This window comes from Lagenorhynchus albirostris, chromosome 2, assembly GCF_949774975.1.
Source record: "Lagenorhynchus albirostris chromosome 2, mLagAlb1.1, whole genome shotgun sequence".
Classification (NCBI taxonomy): domain Eukaryota; kingdom Metazoa; phylum Chordata; class Mammalia; order Artiodactyla; family Delphinidae; genus Lagenorhynchus; species Lagenorhynchus albirostris.
The window spans coordinates 159910762-159931078 of NC_083096.1; the positions used below are offsets into that span (position 1 = coordinate 159910762).

Sequence of the window (20317 nt, forward strand, 5' to 3'; positions counted from 1 at the left end):
TAACTTTGGATCAATTGAGAACCTCGCTTTCTTCACCTGTGAAGTGAGGATAATAATAGCATCCATGTCGCTGGGTTTTTGTGAAGCTTACTGGGATAATACACCTAAAACATTAGCTCAGAACTTGGGTCCTAATAGCGAATATTAGCTATTATTATGTAAATCAGTTAGTATGGAACTTGGCACTTCCTGGGTGTTGGAAGAATGTTCATCGTTATTAGAATAATAATCACAACAATTTTAATATAAATGCAGTTGCTTTGTTCCGTTGTGAATACTTCGGAGTATGAGCAATCTAATAATGGGTTTGAGAATGTGGGTTTTGTAGTCAGAAACGGATTCAAATCCCAGCCCAACGACTTAATAGCTGTGTGTCCTTGAACGAATTATTGCGTCTCTTTTGTCTTCAGTTTTTTTCCTCGGTAAAATGCAGGTGATATAACAGAACCTACATTGCAGGGTATTGTGAAGATTAGGTGAGTTAATGCAGGTAAAGCACGGTCTCTGAAGTCAAGGTGCTTGTGTTTGAAACATCTTACTTTCAAATTCAGGATGTAGGCCTTTCCACTCACGAGTCGTGAAACCTTGGGCAAATTACTTAACCTCTTTATGCCTCAGTGTTCTTATCTATAAAATGGGAATTATAATAATGGCATCTACCTGCTAGGGTTTGTGAGAGGAATAAATGGGGAAAAATAGGTAAAGACCTTGGTACGTGTCTGGCAGAAGGCGTTTAATAATCATTAGCTATTATTATTTTTACTAATAGTTATGAGATTTGGGGGAAATTGACAGTACCTAGCATATGGCAAGTGCTCAACACATGTTAGCTATTGTTAAAATTAAGGGAATTCTATATCTTAATTTTAAGACCCAATTCAAAGCGCTTGTCCCCTGTGAAATATGTTCCAACTCGTTGGTAGTAATAATTCATGTGATTTTACTCAGTGAATGTAACAGCAACCTACAAGCACTCATTGTTGTTGAAACCTCACAACAACCCTATGAGGTGGGTATTATTATCCCCAATTTAAAAGGGGGAAATGAGGGCTTAGACAGGTGAAGTGACCTGCTTGAGATCAAATAGCTAATATGAGCCAGGGCTGGGATTTGAACTTCGGGGCGTATAACTCCAAAGGTTTCTTCTCGGCCCCATACCTGCATAAGGAAAAGATCACGGGTGGAGCGGGGTGCTGAGTGGGGAGAGAGATGGTGCAGCGGTGTGAGGTGCTAGGAGAACTGGAGACATTTAAGACTCAGAGCGTCAGACTCTGAAGCTGGAAAGGCAGTTTTGCAGGGTCAGGTAAGAATGTCCTCTTCAGGTTCACCTGCCCTGAAGGGGAGGAATGGAAGTGAGGATGCACAGGGAGAGGACACCATTAGGACACAAGAGGGCGCCCCTCACCCTAAATCCAGCCTGGAACTTTTCCATGCTTTCCCTCAGCCTCTAATTAATGCCTGGCATTTTACAGGAGAGGAAAACTAAGGCCCCAGGAGGCCAAGCACCCTACCCAGTGTCATATAGAAATAAACAACAGAGCCTGAACTAGATCCCAGTTCTCTGCTCCAGCATCCACCAACTTTTTTTTCTGTCCACAGTTGTCTATCAAGACCCTCTCTGCACTGGGCTAGCATTAGGCTCTAAGGATGCAGAGATGAATCAAACCTGGTCCCTATCCTCAGAGCCTGATCTCTAAACTTGCCCAATCGAGTTTCCTGTTAGTAAATTAGCAACGTTCCCTATTAGCAAAAACATTTTTAAGCACACACGCCCAATATATGTGTATTTATCTACTTATAAATGATATACATGTATGTATATAATTACATGAAAAGCTAACTTTTATTGAACATTTACAATGCAGTATTAGGTCCTGCTCTCAGTACTTTATATGTATTAAGTCATTTAGCCTCTCAAAGTCCTTTGATAGAGTGTCTAATACTATTCCATATTACTAAAGCCATATGGCTAAAAAGCAGGCAGTCTAGCTTCAGAATAAAGTGAGATTAGAAACAAAATAGAAACAGAAGTTTTAACACTTTCTTCCTAAACTCCAGTGGCTCATCTTGTGCACCCCCCTTTGAAAACCACTGCTCAGGAGTCTTCCAGGGGCTTTCCTGATAGCACAGTGGTTTAAAATCCGCCTGCCAGTGCAGGGGACACAGGTTCATGCCCTGGTCTGGGAAGATCCCACATGCTGCAGAGCAACTGAGCCCATGCACCACAACTACTGAGCCTGCACTCTAGAGCCTGCAAGCCACAACTACTGAGCCCACGTGCCACAACTACCAAAGCCCATGTGCCTAGAGCCCGTGCTCCACAACAAGAGATGCCACCACAATGAGAAGCCTGCACACCGCAACGGAGAGTAGCCCCTGCTCGCCACAACTAGACAAAGCCCGTGCACAGCAACGAAGACCCAACACAGCCAAAACTAAATTTATTAAAAAAAAAAAAAAAGTCTCCCAGACCTGTGAAGGCCAGTACAGTGTGATCAGTACTTTGAGAAAGGGAAGTGCAGGAGATTGTGGGAACCCAGAGGCAGCAGCTTACCCAGGTTGGGAGATCAGGATGGCTTCCGGTCATGGCTGAGCTGAATCTTAAAGGATACTTAAGGGATACTTTTCTCCCCAGAGGAAAGAAATTGGGGGAAAGGGTGTTCTTGGGTGAAGGAGCAGCATGTGCAAAGGCCCAGAGGCAAGAGCACATGGTGTTCTGGGAGTACAAGTAGTTTAGCACGGCTAGAGCACAGAGTGTCAAGGGGGCGGGTTCCCCTCCCAGTGCTGCTATGAGGCTCAAACAAGATGATAGAAATGACCGTGCCTTTGTGTTCTTATTGAGGGAACAGGCAATCAATATGCTGCCTCCTGGACAGTATCCCAGCTTTTTGGTCCTCAGCTGCCAATTCCTCTATAAGCCAAGGGGCCCCTTTGCCCCTTGAAGATCTAGTTGAACTTGGCCTGGACCCCATTCCACAGCTTAAGAGTGCTCAGAGCCCTCCTTCCGTCCCCATACTCTCCATCAATTCCCAACTTTATTTCCTCTGGGCTACAGTTTCCATGACCCCAACCCCTTTGCCCTCTGCCTCATGTGGGTTTCCATCAAAAACAAAAAGTCCAATTAAGCCGAGAACTTCATGGATTTAGTAGGTTTACTGAGGACTTGGAGATTTTGAGATCACATCACATACTGCACTGCCACTTGCCATCTCCCAAATTTTCTCATTCATTTGGAAAGCCTCCGGAGCCTTTCCAAAGCCTGTGTCCCCAAAGCCACCAGTTGATCCTCCCTACACACACAGCACCCTGACCTCCTGCCAGAAGCCGAGGCAGGCTCACGCACCCACACGTACCCACTCTCTCCCTGCTAGGCTGGCTTGCTTTTCCTCTCCCCTGACCTCCAACACACATGCACTCACTCTAGCCCAACCCAGGCTGCCCCAACCTGCTCCCCAACCAAGCCCAGAACTCGTCCTTTGTTTCATCTTCCTTGGGCCACAGGCAGTAGTCTCCTCTGCAGAGCAGCCAGGACAGCCTAGAGCAACAAGGGAGCTGGTGGCGGGAGACCAGCTCCAGGAAGACCAGCAGCAGCCCTGGGGGCTGGGGGGCAGCCAGCAGGAGGAAGGCAGCCAGGCAGAGGTCCAGGCAGCAGCGTGGGGTGTGCAGGGCCTGGCGACTCAGCACACAGAGCGTGACCCAGCTCCCTGCCATGCCATCTGCCACCTTGTCATCCACGTCCTTGCCTGGCTCAAAATCCCACTCAAGGAGACAGAAGCACAGCCCCCGGCCCATCAGAGGGTGGCCCTCCAGAGTAGGCAGCAGCTCCCCAGTCACCCAGCTCTGGTCTTGCCTTCAGTGGGACACAAACACATCATAAAGGAACCTCCTGCCCTCACCCCTCTGACTCCTCGGACCCTGAAGCCAAGCCCTGAACAAGATGGAGGATCCAGGAGTTCCTGGCTTCCTGTAAGAAGGGCAAGGAGATCAGCAGAAGCAGCTGTGCAACACGAGGAGCTTACTAATGCAGACGTGATGGAATTGGAGGCCCAGAGAAAGGACGAAGAGACACAAGAGGAAGAAGAAGTGACTGAAGAACCGAAAAGATTCACGACGCAGGAAATGGCAAGGGGATTTTCTTTATTTCAGGAGGCACTGTTAGTTTTTGAGGCACAGCTCCTGAACGTAGGACAGTACACAAAGGTTGCAGCAGCCATTCAGAATGCAATCCAGTGCTACCGTGTCATCTATGATGAGAAAAAAAAAGCTACTACCCAGACATCACTGGATCATTTTTTCAAGAGGGTAGATAGAGTTGAATCCAGCAAGGAACCAGAACCTGTGCCATCAGCGTCAGGCGTGAGTGAAACTGCAGCTCGCCCTCCATCTCCTATAGCTGACGATCCTTCAGCTCTACCATCTCCCACCTCCTCTCCCTCCTCCAGTCAGTAACTCTTCTTGCCTGTTCACCCGATGCCGCTGTACACCAGCTGTTGTACTGTACCACTGTACTCTTCAAGGTACTGTACTGTATGATTAAAAATGTTTTCTTTATTTTTTGTGTTTGTTTTTTGTGTATTACTTGTGTGAAAAGCATTATAAACCTATTACAGTACAGTACTACATAGCCAGTTGTGTTAGTTTGGTATCTAGGCTAACTTTGTTGGACTCAGGAACAAATTGGACTTACAAACATGCTCTCGGGACAGAACTTGTTTGTATGTAGGGGACTTACTGTATTGGGGTATCTGGGGACTTTGCTCCTGGAGGCTGCCATCTAGCGTGAGGCCTGCCTCCCAGTCTACCACTAGGACCTGGAAAGCAGCAGCAGACAGTGTCTCTAACCCCATTTTGACCAGATGCAACACCTGCCCTGGGCAGCTCACCCAGCAGCTCCTCAAGCAGCACTGAGCAGGGCCGGGCGTGGGACTGAAGTGCCTGCGGCTTCCGCTCCCATAGGCTGGACAGCCCCGTGATGCAGCAGGGCTTGGGGCTGTGCCCGTCCCCCCTTAGCTTCTGATACCAGAGCCTGGAGAGCTGCCGGAGGAAAAGGTTGGAGGTGTCCTGGGAGCAGAGGGCCTGCAAGCAAGCTATCACTAAGCAGGGAGAGTTGGCAAAGGGCAGGGAAGATCTCGGTGACATTCCAGGTCCCCAGCTGCAATCCCCAGCCTTTTGGAGTCAAGGTCTGCAAGACTGGAAAGACATTAGAAGCCAGCATCCCAGGCTTCCTGCCTGAGACCGCATGAAACTCCAAGCTGGTCAAGCTCATGGGCAGGGATAACACTACCTCAGAGGGGAGCTGCAGGTTCAAGGTATGCAGACGCCCTGGAAGCCCAAGGCTGAGCTCAGCACCGTGTGGGTATCCAGCAGGCTTAGGGCGGTTACTGCAGACAGCAGAGCCAACCAGCCCTTGCCCAGGTCTCCCAGTGGATTCTTGGCCAAGTCCAACTTCCCCAGCCTCCTTAAGCCCTGGAATGCCTGGCCCTGCAGACAAATCAGCTGGTTTCCCTGAAGGAGCAGCTCCCACAGCTGGGCAGCATGAGAAGGCGACTGGGGACAGGGTGTGCAGTCCATTGTTGGACAGATCCAGGGCCCGCAGTCTTGACAGCCCCTGTCTTGTTCGTGCCCAGCATGGTACTTGCAGTTGGTTCCTACTCAAGTTCAGTTTCTGAAGGCTGGGCATGGCCACCAGGAAACCTGGAGGCAGGTTAGTCATCAGGCCACTGCTCTTAAGACCCAAGCTCTTCAGGCTGTGGCAGGAAGCCAGGGCCTCCGGAGCTATGTGCCCTACAAGAGTGGATGCCAAATTCAGCTCCTGCAGCTCGAAGTGTGCAACTGCCCCAGCAGGCAGCTGGGCCGTGTCGGCATTGATCACAGACAGGGTGTCCAGACTCTGCAGCCCCAGTCCCACCACTGCAGCTGCCTTCATCTTTGTGTGGTCCCCAGCTTGAGCCCCTGGAGGGCCCCGGGACTGGCCATCTTCAGCTGACAGTTGAATGACAGGTCCAGATCTCCAGAAGCCAGGCATTGCCAAAGGAGGGGCCATGCACTGGGTCTGGGAAGATGTCCGCCAGCTCCCCCACATTCTGAAGGCAACTATACTTGACACTCAGCCGCCGTAGACCGGGAGAAAACTGGACACCCGTGTTCCCATCCAGGCAGGGGCCCAAGAAAGCGAGGCCTGGAGGGAGCTTAGGTTGCCATCAGGGGTAGGAAGAGGTAAACTGTATAGGGGCCTGGGAAGAAGAACTGCTGCAGCTGTCCCGAGCTGCCAAGAGCTCCTGGCAGGAGCTGGGTGAGATGCAGACTCAGCCCCAGGACCTTGAGCCCAGGGAAGTGGGAGAAGTCATCCAGGCACAGAACAGAAGTGGAACCAGAGAGACAGAGCCCCTCCTCACTCTGGGGCACAGACTCCAGGGTCTGTGTCAGGTTGGTCACTGAGGAGCATGCCACAAGGAGGGGCAGGCTGGAGTCCAAAGGGCAGGTCAGGAAGAAGAGGGAGACCAGAGGCAGCCGGGAGTCTTCAGTCACCAGGCAGTTGGAAGCTGTCCAGCCTGCAGTCACAGAAGGGATAGGAGCAGACCAGGCAACAGCAAGTGCCCGTCCCATCTCAGCACCAAGCCTGGTCCACAGAGAAAACAGAATCAGAACCCCCCTCTCTGCTCCCATCCCTTTTCCAGAGAGGAACCCAGACCCTATCCCCTCCCTGCACACATACATACACAACACTCATAACACTGACAGGATACACAGAACCCCATGAGGGTCTGGAAGCAGGGTCGGAAGGCCACAATGCTTCCAAACTGAAGAACTGCTGGGAGGGTGGGGCTAGACTCAGAGATGCTTAGAGCTGAGGATCCAAGGGTCAGGGAAAGACAGAAGCACACTTGTGGGAGGTGAGACCTACGTCTCACTTCCCTGTTGTGAGGAAGCAAGCAGTGTTTGTGAGCACAAGGTAAGGCATCAGAGGTCCAGGATCTCTGCCATTGTCCTGAGCAGTGCATGTCCCCTCTCTGGGCTTCAGTTTCCTCACCTGTAAGCCAAGCATACAGATAACCTACTTCATAAGATTGCTGCAATATACATACGGGTTTCTCTCCTCAACACTCTCTTTACTAATTCCTCTCCTAACTCCAACAGAAAGGAGGTCTTGAATAAATCAGGATTTTTTTTAAGCAGTTGTTTTGTAAGCAAAATAATACATCAAAATGATGCCTTCATGGGCATCTTGTAATGCTCCACATGGAAGATTCCAAGAAGCCCAAAATTTACCCAAGAGGACCCATAGGGCTCCATTCCTGCCCTTTCAGGCTGGAGCTAAGAAGAACAGTCTCTGAGTCCTTGACCTTGATTTGCCACTACCAGAATGGAGGCAAGACCCCAAGGGAGAGCAGAACAAGGAAAAGAAAGGAGCTTTACGATTATTTCAAACAATGCCGTAAACCATTCAATACAATGCAATACCTGATCATGACTTTTTAAAATAATAAATTCAAAGAGAAGAAAAATTCCTTGACTTATAAAAGGGTCTATAATAAGTCTATAATAAGTATAATTATTAATGGTGAACCATCACCTGCATCACATTACAGGAATGAGACAACTATAGTTACTTCTGTTTAACATGATAATGGAGGTTTTAGCTAGAAAAATAAGAAAGAAAAAGAACAGAAAATAAAATTATAAAATCATAAGTATTTTAAAAAAACAAAAGGGTCACCATTTATAAGATGCTATGATTGTCTACATAGGAAATTCAAGAATTTCTAGAAATAAACTATTAAAACTAAAGTATGTTTAGCAAAGATACTGGAAACTAGATACTTTAAAAACTTTCTAACACACCAGTGCACTAGTCAGGGTCTCAACAGGAAACAGCACCTTAAATGAGGATTCTTCTAAGAGGTTTGTATGCAAAGAGCCTAATCACAAGGTGTTAGCAGTGCTTAGGAATACTACAAGGGGTAGTGTAGGAACCCGGGGCTAGCAATCATAGAAGCTATCAACACTGCTAGAACTGAAGGGATAAGGACTGGGAGAAGTTACCAGAACCTGGAAGGAGAGAGAGTCTTATAGGGTCAGCTGCCTTGAGAGAAACAATGACATTCAATCGAGTCAAAAATCCAACATGAGAGGACTTCACAGGAAGGAAGGAAGTTCTGGAACTGAAAATTTCAAAATCTGTAATGAAAAGTCCATGAGATAGGATTAATAGCATATTCCACACCAAGAAGAAAATAGTGAACTTGAAGACCTAGAAATAGAAACTATCCTAAGTGAAATACAGAAAGATAAAGTCAGGAGAAAAGGAACAAAATCTCAATGACCTGTAGGAAAACACCAAACAGTCTAACATATGTGTAATTGGAGTCCCAAGGGGAAAAAGGGGAGGGGGAGTGTGAAGAAATAACCAAAATTTTTCCAAATTTAATGAAAACTATAAACCCATTATGCCATGAATTTCAAGAAAACCTAAAGATAATGAACACAAAGAAAACCACAATAAGAGTGTCAAAATGTTGAAAATAATTGATAAAGAGAAAATCTTATGGGTAGCTAAAGGAAAATTACATAAAGTGACCCATTACAAAAGCAGGAAAAAAGACAAGAATTGCCATTACAGTAACCCTATGTTGGTAGAGCCACCAATGACTCAAAATCCTCAAGAATGAAGATTTTGGTTACCCTACTGGATAAAACAAACAAGCAGACAAACAAACAACAGCAGTTGAGGTGCTGGATTAAGCTAAATAGAACATGAAAGGGTTAATGGAGAATAGAAGTAAAATATACCACCAGAAAAGAAAGAACTATAACTACAGATCTGTATTTTCTTCCTTGTAGTGTCATGTGTGTTTTACATTAACTATTGTGTTTCATCAGTTCTAAGATGCTCATTTTTTTCACGTTTCAACACCTTTGAAATACGGCTGCATCCTAAAATTGATTATCTCGCTATTGCTGGTAACCAGTCAACATTCATGGTATAGTTACTATATGCACATATGCTTACTTGGTCATAGCAGTTCACATTATTGTAACTGCATTTGAGTTATGGATATTGTTGATAATACTCATTTTAGTTTAATTGTCCTTTAAAATGCCTTCTAAAATATTGCAGTACAATTCCACATTGAAATGAAAAGTTATTCTATGTTCAGAAAAAAAAGCATGGAAAGAAAGCAGTAGGGCAAGTAATCTTTGTTGGAGAAATAATGTGGGAGGAATTCAGGGTAGGACTATAAATATGAAGAAGTCTGAGGAATACCATAATCAATATATTCTTCTTATATTTTAATTTTTTGTATGCATAAAGTTATATAAGATAAAAATCTATATCTACATTAAATAATTATAAAATAGCTCTAAATTATAAGTGATGAGAAAGTATTGTGTCATTTAATGGATCATTTTCCTTAATGGTACATAAAATAAGAGTTTATTTTACAACTGATTCTTAGATTCAATAAAATGCAGCAATTTATCTATTTTAAAATAATTTTTCTCTTCTTTCCTTCATTATTGATAGTGTGGTGGTGGTGGTTAATTTTATAATTTATTGCTCAGATTATAGAATTTTTAGACAAAAGAGCAGTTATCAGAGGGGTGACCATCACCCACAGACTGTAGACATGCAGTTACTGGTGAGATTTAGATTGAATCTTTTGAAGGTAATTGGAATACATTACCGGGTTTTGTTTTGTTTTTTAATGGTTGGTTGTGTTATAGTTGGTGGAAGCTTTATTTTGAAGTGTAAGTATTAGGAAAAGGAGTTATGTCAATGGACAGGCAAAGAAGTAGATAGTAGTGAGCATTTATTATTCATCTAGCATCTGAATTACTTTCTTGTGCCTATTTGGTAACCATGTCCACCTTGCCTTTAGTGCTACTGCTTGGAGTCTGCCATCCTAGGATCCTGGTAGCCCTATTGAAATCAGGGAGCCCATTTCAACTGCAGCATCCTATGACAATCCTCGGCCTAAACAGAGAATAGCCATGATAGTATTTTTCAAAGATGACAGTGTTTCCCTCACTAATGTATTTCTCAACACTTTCAATAAAGGATTGTCTTCTGGAACCATTCTAGAAATTCAGTTGGTGGGTGGAGAAAACATTGAACATGGAAGTGTCCTCAGTATTCCAATCTCCCCTCTCTATCCCTTCCCCAAACTCTATTTTATACCAAGGAATTTATGACCTTTAACTTTGTTTAGTAGACCACTGTTTAGTCCGAGATTCAGCCAACCAAACAAACAAATAATTGGAACTCTTCTGGCTACTCAAGCTAGCCTATTGAAGGACCTCTGGTAAGGATCCATACAAATAAATTCAGTATAATCTAAAATTATTTTGCTCCCTCCTTGGTCTAGCAAGCACTCTCAGGGTCTATTTCAACATGTACGCTTTAGATTTTGCCAATAGAAATCAAAAAAAATTTACCCTTATTTGCCTCTCCTATTGGGTTTGACTTTGTAATTGCCTTCTAGGTACACTGGAATCTGACAGTAGTTATATATCTCTAGACTGTGGAAAAGATGACCTTCCATTCGTATCATGTCTGAATCTGTTTCTCATGTCCATTCTTCTCCTTCCTCTCCTCTGTTCCATATCACAGGTAAACTGATATAAGTAAGTCATGTTTTCTGATTTCTGTGTGAGTTAAGAGGTTGGAGGGCAAGAGAAAGGGAGAGGCTGAGATATTTTTCCCCCTCCTTCTCTGCTTTGGTAGAACCACCACCACCAGCTACAACACTTCCATGATTCCAGCTCCAGTAGAGCAGACCTGCTATAGTTCTGGCTTCCCACTGATTGACCTGGTTGGCCCAAGTTATACACCTCTTCCCCTGTTCCTGCCTCTGCAAGAAAGGTGAGATTCTTCCATCACAGTCATAAAAAGTCCTTAGTTTTTAGGTGGACACTTGAGCTGAGAAATTAGTATAGGAACTTGAAGTCTATATGCCCCTCATTGTTCTATAGAATAGCCACTCAGCCTCTTAGAGCCTTGCTTTCAATGGGCACTTCATTTTATGTGACTGGAAGTTTTCATTTAACTGACTCTTTCACCATTGTATGTCTGATCTGTCAGAGTCCCATTGTTTAAAGCTGGATTTTCACTGCCCTTGATCCCAACAGGCCCACTAACCAATCTTCAGATTCTTCTTCTTTTCCTGAGGGTCTGTTGTTTACACCCACTCCCTGTACACACCTCTGCATCAGTCAGGGTTTAATTATATGCAACAGAAACTGACTTTAGTTGATCAAAGCAGAAAAGAAGCTTATGGAAAGGATTTGGGGTAGCTCATGGATTCTTTAGGGGGTGGGGGATTGAGAACCAGACTTATGGCCACCCCTTTACCAAAAAGGGATTCTGTTCGGTCCCTACATTTTTTTTGAATTTTATTTTATTTATTTTTTTATAGAACAGGTTCTTATTTGTCATCCATTTTGTACACATCAGTGTATACATGTCAATCCCAATCTCCAAATTCATCACACCACCACTCCCACCTGCCACTGCTTTCCCCCCTTGGTGTCCATACATTTGTTCTCTACAACTGCGTCTCAATTTCTCCCCTGCAAACCGGTTCATCTGTACCATTTTTCTAAGTTCCACATATATGCATTAATATGCGATATTTGTTCTTCTCTTTCTGACTTACTTCACTCTGTATGACATTCTCTACATTCATCCAGGTCTCTACAAATGACCCAATTTCGTTCCATTTTATGGTTGAGTAATATTCCATTGTATATAGGTACCATATCTTCTTTATCCATTCATCTGTTGATGGGCATTAAGGTTGCTTCCATGACCTGGCTATTGTAAATAGTGTTGCAATGAACATTGGGGTGCATGTGTCTTTTTGAATTACAGTTTTCTCTGGGTATATGCCCAGTAGTGGGATTGCTGGGTCATATGGTAATTCCATTTTTAGTTTTTTAAGGAACCTCCATACTGTTCTCCTTAGTAGCTGTATCAATTTATATTCCCACCAGCAGAGCAAGAGGATTCCCTTTTCTCCACACCCTCTCCAGCATTTGTTGTTTGTAGATTTTCTGATGATGCCCATTCTAACTGGTGTGAGGTGATACCTCATTGTAGTTTTGATTTGTATTTCCCTAATAATTAGTGATGTTGAGCAGTTTTTCATGTGCTTCTTGGCCAACTGTATTTCTTCTTTGGAGAAATGTCTACTGAGGTCTTCTGCCCATTTTTAGATTGGGTTTTTTGTTTTTTTAATATTGAGCTGCATGAGCTGTTTATATATTTTGGAGATTAATCTGTTGTCCGTTGATTCGTTTGCAAATATTTTCTCCCATTCTGAGGGTTGTCATTTTGTCTTGTTTGTAGTTTCCTTTGCTTTGCAAACACTTTTAACTTTCATTAGGTCCCATTTGTTTATTTTTGTTTTTATTTCCATTACTCTAGGAGGTGGATGAAAAAAGATCTTGCTGTGATTTATGTCAAAGAGTGTTCTTCCTATGTTTTCCTCTAAGAGTTTTATAGTGTCCGGTCTCACATTTAGGTCTCTAATCCATTTTGAGTTTATTTTTGTGTATGCTGTTAGGGAGTGTTCTAATTTCATTCTTTTACATGTAGATGTACAGTTTTCCCAGCACCACTTATTGAAGAGACTGTCTTTTTGCCATTGTATATCCTTGCCTCCTTTGTCATAGATTAGTTGACCATAAGTACGTGGTTTTATCTCTGGACTTTCTATCCTGTTCTATTGATCTATATTTCTGTTTTTGTGCCAGTACCGTATTGTCTTGGTTACTGTAGCTTTGTAGTATAATCTGAAGTCCAAGAGCCTGATTCCTCCAGCTCCGTTTTTTTCCTTCAAGACCGCTTTGGCTATTCGGGGTCTTTTGTGTCTCCATACAAATTTTATGACTTTTTGTTCCAGTTCTGTAAAAAATGCCATTGCTTATTTGATAGGGATTGCATTGAATCTGTAGATTGCTTTGGATAGTATAGTCATTTTCACAATATTGATTCTTCCAATCCAAGAACATGGCATATCTCTCCATCTGTTGGAATCATCTTTAATTTTTTTCAAGAGTGTCTTATAGTTTTCTGCACACAGGTCTTTTGTCTCCCTAGGAAGGTTTATTCCTAGGTATTTTCTTCTTTTTGTTGCAATGGTAAATGGGAGTATTTCCTTAATTTCTCTTTCAGATTTTTCATCATTAGTGTATAGGAATGCAAGAGATTTCTGTGCATTAATTTTGTATCCTGCAACTTTACCAAGTTCATTGATTAGCTCTAGTAGTTTTCTGGTGGCATCTTTAGGATTCTTTATGTATAGTATCATCTCATCTGCAAACAGTGACAGTTTTACTTCTTCCTTTCCAATTTGTATTCCTTTTATTTCTTTTTCTTCTCTGATTGCAATGGCTAAGACTTCCAAAACTATGTTGAATAATAGTGGCAAGAGTGGACATCCTTGTCTTGTTCCTGATCTTAGCGGAAATGCTTTCAGTTTTTCACCATTGAGAATGATGTTTGCTGTGGGTTTGTCGTATATGGCCTTTATTATGTTGAGGTAGGTTCCTTCTATGCCCACTTTCTGGAGAGTTTTTATCATAAATCAGTGTTGAATTTTGTCAAAAGCTTTTTCTGCATCTATTAAATGATCATATGGTTTTTATTCTTCAATTTGTTACTATGGTGTATCACATTGATTGATTTGCATATACGGAAGAATCCTTGCATCCCTGGGATAAATCCCACTTGATCATAGTGTATGATCCTTTTAATGTGTTGTTGGATTCTGTTTGCTAGTATTTTGTTGAGGATTTTTGCATCTATATTCATCAGTGATATTGGTCTGTAATTTTCTTTATTTGTGATATCTTTTTCTGGTTTCGGTATCAGGGTGATGGTGGCCCCATAGAGTGAGTTTGGGAGTGTTCCTTCCTCTGCAATATTTTGGAAGAGTTTGAGAAGGATGGGTGTTAGCTCTTCTCTAAATATATGATAGAATTCACCTGTGAAGCCATCTGGTCCTGGACTTTTGTTTGTTGGAAGATTTTAAATCACAGGTTCAATTTCATTACTTGTGATCGGTCTGTTCATATTTTCTATTTCTTCCTGGTTCAGTCTTGGAAGGTTATACCTTTCTAAGAATTTGTCCATTTCTTCTAGGTTGTCCATTTTATTGGCATAGAGCTTCTTGTAGTAGTGTCTTAGGATGCTTTGTATTTCTGCTGTGTCTGTTGTAACTTCTCCTTTATCATTCTAATTTTATTGATTTGAGTCCTTTCCCTCTTTTTCTTTTTCTTTTTTTTTTGTGCGGTACATTGGCCTCTCACTGCTGTGGCCTCTCCCGTTGTGGAGCACAGGCTCTGGATGCGCAGGCTCAGTGGCCATGGCTCACGGGCCCAACCACTCTGCGGCATGTGGCATCTTCCCGGACCCGGGCACGAACCCACATCCCCTGCATTGGCAGGCGGACTCTCAACCACTGCGCCACCAGGGAAGCCCTCCTTCTTTTTCTTGATGAGTCTGGCTAATGGTTTATCAATTTTGTTTATCTTCTCAAAGAACCAGCTTTTAGTTTTATTGATCTTTGCTATTGTTTTCTTTGCTTCTATTTCATTTATTTCTGCTCTGATCTTTATGATTTCTTTCTTTCTGCTAACTTTGGGTTTTGTTTGTTCTTCTTTCTGTAGTTCCTTTAGATGTAAGGTTAGATTATTTGAGATTTTTCTTGTTTCTTCAGGTAGGCTTGTATAGCTATAAACTTCCCTCTTAGAACTGCTTTTGCTGCATCCCATAGGTTTTCGATAGTCATGTTTTCATTGTCATTTGTCTCTAGGTATTTTTTGATTTATTCTTTGATTTCTTCAATGATCTCTTGGTTATTTAGTAATGTATTGTTTAGCCTCCATGTGTTTGTGTTTTTTACATTTTTGTCCCTGTAATTCATTTCTAATGTCATAGCATTATGGTCAGAAAAGATGCTTGATATGATTTCAATTTTCTTACATTTACTGAGGCTTGATTTGTGACCCAAGATGTGATCAATCCTGGAGAACGTTCCATGTGCACTTGAGAAGAAAGTGTAATCTGCTGTTTTTGGATGCAATGTCCTATAAATATCAATTAAATCTATCTGGTCTATTGTGTCATTTAAAGCTCTTCTTTCCTTATTAATTTTCTGTTTGGATGATCTGTCCATTGGTGTAAGTGAGGTGTTAAATTCCCCCACTATTATTGTGTTATTGTCGATTTCCTCTTTTATAGGTGTTAGCAGTTGCCTTATGTATTGAGGTGCTCCATTGTTGGGTGCATATATATTTATAATTGTTATATCTTCTTCTTGGATTTATCCCTTGATCATTATGTAGTGTCCTTCTTTGTCTCTTGTAATGTTCTTTATTTTACAGTCTATTTTATCTGATATGAGTATTGCTACTCCAGCTTTCTTTGGATTTCCATTTGCATGGACTATCTTTTTCCATCCCCTCACTTTCAGTCTGAATGTGTCCCTAGGTCTGAAGTGGGTCTCTTGTAGACAGCATGTATATGGGTCTTGTTTTTGTATCTATTCAGGGAGCATGTGTCTTTTGGTTGGAGCATTTGATCCATTCACGTTTAAGACAATTATCAATATGTATGTTCCTATTACCATTTTCTTAAATGTTTTGGGTTTGTTTTTGTAGGTCCTTTTCTTCTCTTGTGTTACCCACTTAGAGAAGTTCCTTTAGCCTTTGTTGCAGAGCTGGTTTGGTGGTGTTGAATTCTCTTAGCTTTTGCTTGTCTGTAAAGCTTTTAATTTCTCCATCGAATCTGAACGAGATCCTTGCCAGGTAGAGTAATCTTGGTTCTAGGTTCTTCCCTTTCATCACTTTAAGTATGTCATGCCACTCCCTTCTGTCTTGTAGAGTTTCTGCTGAGAAATCAGCTGTTAACTTTATGGGAGTTCCCTTGTATGTTATTTGTTGTTTTTCCCTTGCTGCTTTCAATAATTTTTCTGTCTTTAATTTTTGCCAATTTGATTACTATGTGTCTCGGTGTGTTTCTCCTTGGGTTTATCCTACCTGGGACTCTCTGCACTTCCTGGACTTGGGTGGCTATTTCCTTTCCCATGTTAGGGAAGTTTTCGACTATAATCTATTCAAATATTTTTTCAGGTCCTTTCTCTCTCTCTTCTCCTTCTGGGACCCCTATAATGCAAATGTTGTTGCATTTAATGTTATCCCAGAGGTCTCTTAGGCTGTCTTCATTTCTTTTCATTCTTTTTTCTTTATTCTGTTCCACAGCAGTGAATTCCAGCATTCTGCCTTCCAGGTCACTTATCTGTTCTTCTGCCTCAGTCATTCTGCTATGGATGCCTTCTAGTGTATTTTTCATTTCAGTTATTGTATTGTTCATCTCTGTTTGTTCTTTAATTCTTCTAGGTCTTTGTTAAACATTTCTTGCATCTTCTTGATCTTTGCCTCCATTCTTTTTCCAGCGTGCTGGATCATCTTCACTATCATTATTCTGAATTCTTTTTCTGGAAGGTTGCCTATCTCCACTTCACTTAGCTGTTTTTCTGTGGTTTTATCTTGTTCCTTCATCTGGTACATAGCCTCTGCCTTTTCATCTCGTCTATCTTTCTGTGAATGTGGTTTTTGTTCCACAGGCTGCAGGTTTGTTGTTCTTCTTGCTTGTGCTGTCTGCCCTCTGGTGGATGAGGCTATCTAAGAGGCTTGTGCAAGTTTCCTGATGGGAGAGACTGGTGGTGGGTGAGCTGGCTGTTGCTTTGGTGGGCAGAGCTCAGTAAAAATTTAATCCACTTGTCTGCTGATGGGTGGGGCTGGGTTCCCTCTCTGTTGGTTGTTTGGCCTGATGCGACCCAACACTGGAGCCTACCTGGTCTCTTTGGTGGGGCTAATGGCAGACTCTGGGAGGGCTCAAGCCAAGGAGTACTTCCCAGAACTTCTGCTGCCAGTGTCCTTGTCCTCATGGTAAGACACAGCCAGCCCCCGCCTCTGCAGGAGACCCTCCAACGCTAGCAGGTAGGTCTGGTTCAGTCTCCTATGGGGTCACTGCTCCTTCCCCTGGGTCCCGATGTGCACACTACTTTGTGTGTGCCCTCCAAGAGTGCAGTCTCTGTTTCCCCCAGTCTTGTCAAAGTCCTGCAATCAAATCCCACTGTCCTTCAAAGTCTGATTTTCTAGGAATTCCTCCTCCCGTTGCCAGAACCCCAGGGTCAGAATCCTGACGTGGGGCTCAGAACCTTCACTCCAGTGGGTGGGGTTCTGTGGTATAAGTGTTCTCCAGTTTGTGAGTCACCCACCCAGCAGTTATGGGATTTAATTTTGTGATTGCCGCCCCTCCTACCATCTCATTGAGGCTTCTCCTTTGTCTTTGGACGTGGGGTATCTTTTTTGGTGAGTTCCAGTGTCTTCCTGTCGATGATTGTTCAGCAGTTAATTGTGATTTTGGTTTCCTTGCAAGAGGGAGTGAGAGCACATCCTTCTACTCTGCCATCTTGAACCAATCTCTTGGTCCCTACTTTTTAATGTCACTTATCTTATGATTTAAAATCAGTTTTATCAGATTGGTAAATAATAGTCCATGAGGCTACACTACAGTTCAAGGGAGGTTGAGATGCAAGCTCTGGTATTTTTTATCTTCTATAGTGAGAAGCAGGCTCTACCTCTCTGTAGTTGGATGAACTTTCTCCCCTAAAAAGAAACATAGAAAGAGGCTTGGATACTGGACAGCCAAAAAGATGATAAACATCCACTGCCCTATGTGAACATACTGAGTTCATGATACATGCCTAGAACGGAGTGCTTAGGGGAGAATGCTTCTTACCCACTCCTTCTTCCTTGTAGAGAAACCCATTAGTATAACCCTCCTGGGTCTCCCCCACTTCACACCTCCTGGAGGAAGAAATACAACTTACATTATTCATGAGTTTGGGAGAGAACATGAGTGTGTGGAGCTCTGTGCCTTCCTCTTTCCTTTCCCTTTGGGAGTACACATTCACATCTGCTTTGTGCACCAAGTTTTATAAGAACAGACCTCACATGGGGAGATGTGCATATTCCTTGCAATGTCTATAAATGGATGAATAAAACTAGTGTTCATTATTATGTCTGCAGCTCTAAGACATAGTCTCCAATAACAGCTCTACAGTAGGAAAGATGAAAGTTTATTCTTTGGCATACTTCTCAACTGGTTCATGAGTCAGGGATGAAACGGAGGCCCCTCAACCCACTAATATTTTTTACTGTTTTGCAGCTAAATGTGACCTAACCTCTACCCCTGGAGAGCTCTCACTCTAGTGGGAGAGGGATACATAGCAGATCATTATAATACACCATGACCCCTGGGTCAACGTTTGACTGTGTCACTCCTTAGGACAGTCATACTCCAGAGCCTTTAGAATGCAATACTATAGACTGTACCCTTTAGGTGATTGTCCACCTGGCTTTTCCTATTTAAAAGTGAGAAGAGTAAAATTTGCAGTCAGGTAAAAAGGAACTATTAGAATGGGACTGCTTCAGTTTCCCTTTGTTACAGTAACCAGATTAACTTGCTTTACCCTAATTCCCCAAGTGGGGGGTGGAGGGCCAGCATCTGATCAGAAGCTCTGGGATTCCTGCCCCTGTCTCTTTCCTTTCCCTAGTCATTCGAGCACCTCAGAGATTTACAGACTGAGCTGGAGAGGCCCTCTGAGTTCATTCAGTCCAACACCTCCCCTTTCAGATGGGGAAACTGAGACCCAGAAAGAAGAAGGGGATTTTCCAGGGCCAAACAGAGGGCAGATGGCAGAGCTGGGATCAGCACCCAGGGTCATGGTCGAGCCAGGTGAGGATGGAGTGTTAGTGACAACAAGCAGCCTTCACTCCCAACCAAGGGAAGTGAAGTGAAGCTCTTGGAGCCTAGAAGACCCCTCCTGCCATCTTCCTGGCCCACTGTACCACACACACATTTAGGACAGGGATCTCAGCTTCCCTCCCCTGGGCTGGTATGTGAGGAGTTTATGGAAGGAGCCTGAAGTCAGACCTCAGTTCTCATGCTGTGGTCTGGCTAGTACTTGCCCAGAGAAGTGCTCTGGAAATAAAGAGAGCTGAGAAACCAGCTTTGCAAATAAATAAATGAAATTAAATAATGTGACATGGCATAAAATAAAATAGATGCCTTTGCCTTCAACAGGGGGCCACTTTCTGGAGGGACTTTCTCCTTTCTCTCTCCATTCACCCATCTCTCCTGCCTCCAAGCTCAGCAGACCCTTACTCCCCATACTTTCCCTCGATCACATCTCCATCACCTCCTTTTCCTCCCCACCCCTGCCTAGGCACTCCTGTCCTCCTGCAGGATGGACTTCTGACAAACCCAGGTGATTGCCTTCTCTATGGGTTGTTAACTGGTCAGCAAATATAATGTTTAATCAAACAAATTTTCAGCGATTTTATCGCATAACCACATTCAGGTAACATCACTAGAATTCTAAACAGAAAGAAGAAAGAGTTGACCCCCAGCTCCACCACCACCAAATCAAATGGCTTTGGCTCGCCTGAATTTGCTTCGGTTCTTGTCCTGACATTAAACAGATAGCTACCATTTTTTACACCTTCCTATATGCCAGGCATACTGAGAAGCACTTCAAGCAATATAAACCTGGAAGTATTTTATTTCCCAGAATCCCCTTTTTTTGCCTATCCAGAATCTCTTTTAATAAGAAGAAGAATTAACATTTATTGAGAACATACTATGTGCCAGACACTACGTTCTCTTTTCATCCTCATGACCTAGTTTTTGTGTGCTTTCCCAACCCCACCAACATTCTCCAGATGGAGAACTGTGGGCCAAGGAAGTTCAGTGGCCTGTCCAAGGTCCCTAGGGTAGTTAGTTTCTTCCTCTGTCAAAGGTGAGACTGTCCTAGTTATTACTTCCCCATTTGGGTTTCCAGGGGACGGTTGGGGTTTGGCTGTGTGTTCCTTTGTTGTAATTGCCTTTGTGGCTTTGGTGTTTTCAGGTGTAATTCCCAGACAGCCTTGAGTGAAGGATGCCCTTGTTTCCTGTTATTCCAAACATCACAAGGACAGACAGTGGAGTCTAAACAAGGGTTACAGGATGAGGAGATATTTTCACTGATACACAGAACAAATGGGAATCCAGCCAGGGGCAGCTGGACAGAACTTTTGGAGAAGAGCTCCCTGTAGTACTGCCGTAGCACCAGCCCTTCTGGGAAAGTGAAAGAGGACAGGCCAAGAGTGTCCTGGGCTACTCTGTTGTCATGGTGGAGGTTCTGTTTGCGTTCAGGAACAAAAATCATCTCAGACTACCCCAGGCACAATTTGTTGGGAGGAT

General features: G+C 43.3%; 1 pseudogene; it reads right to left on the reverse strand.

The window, feature by feature from the left end:
* Window positions 1-3420: 3420 nt before the first annotated feature.
* On the reverse strand, window positions 3421-6758 carry LOC132515570 (toll-like receptor 12; annotated as a pseudogene).
* Window positions 6759-20317: the final 13559 nt, after the last annotated feature.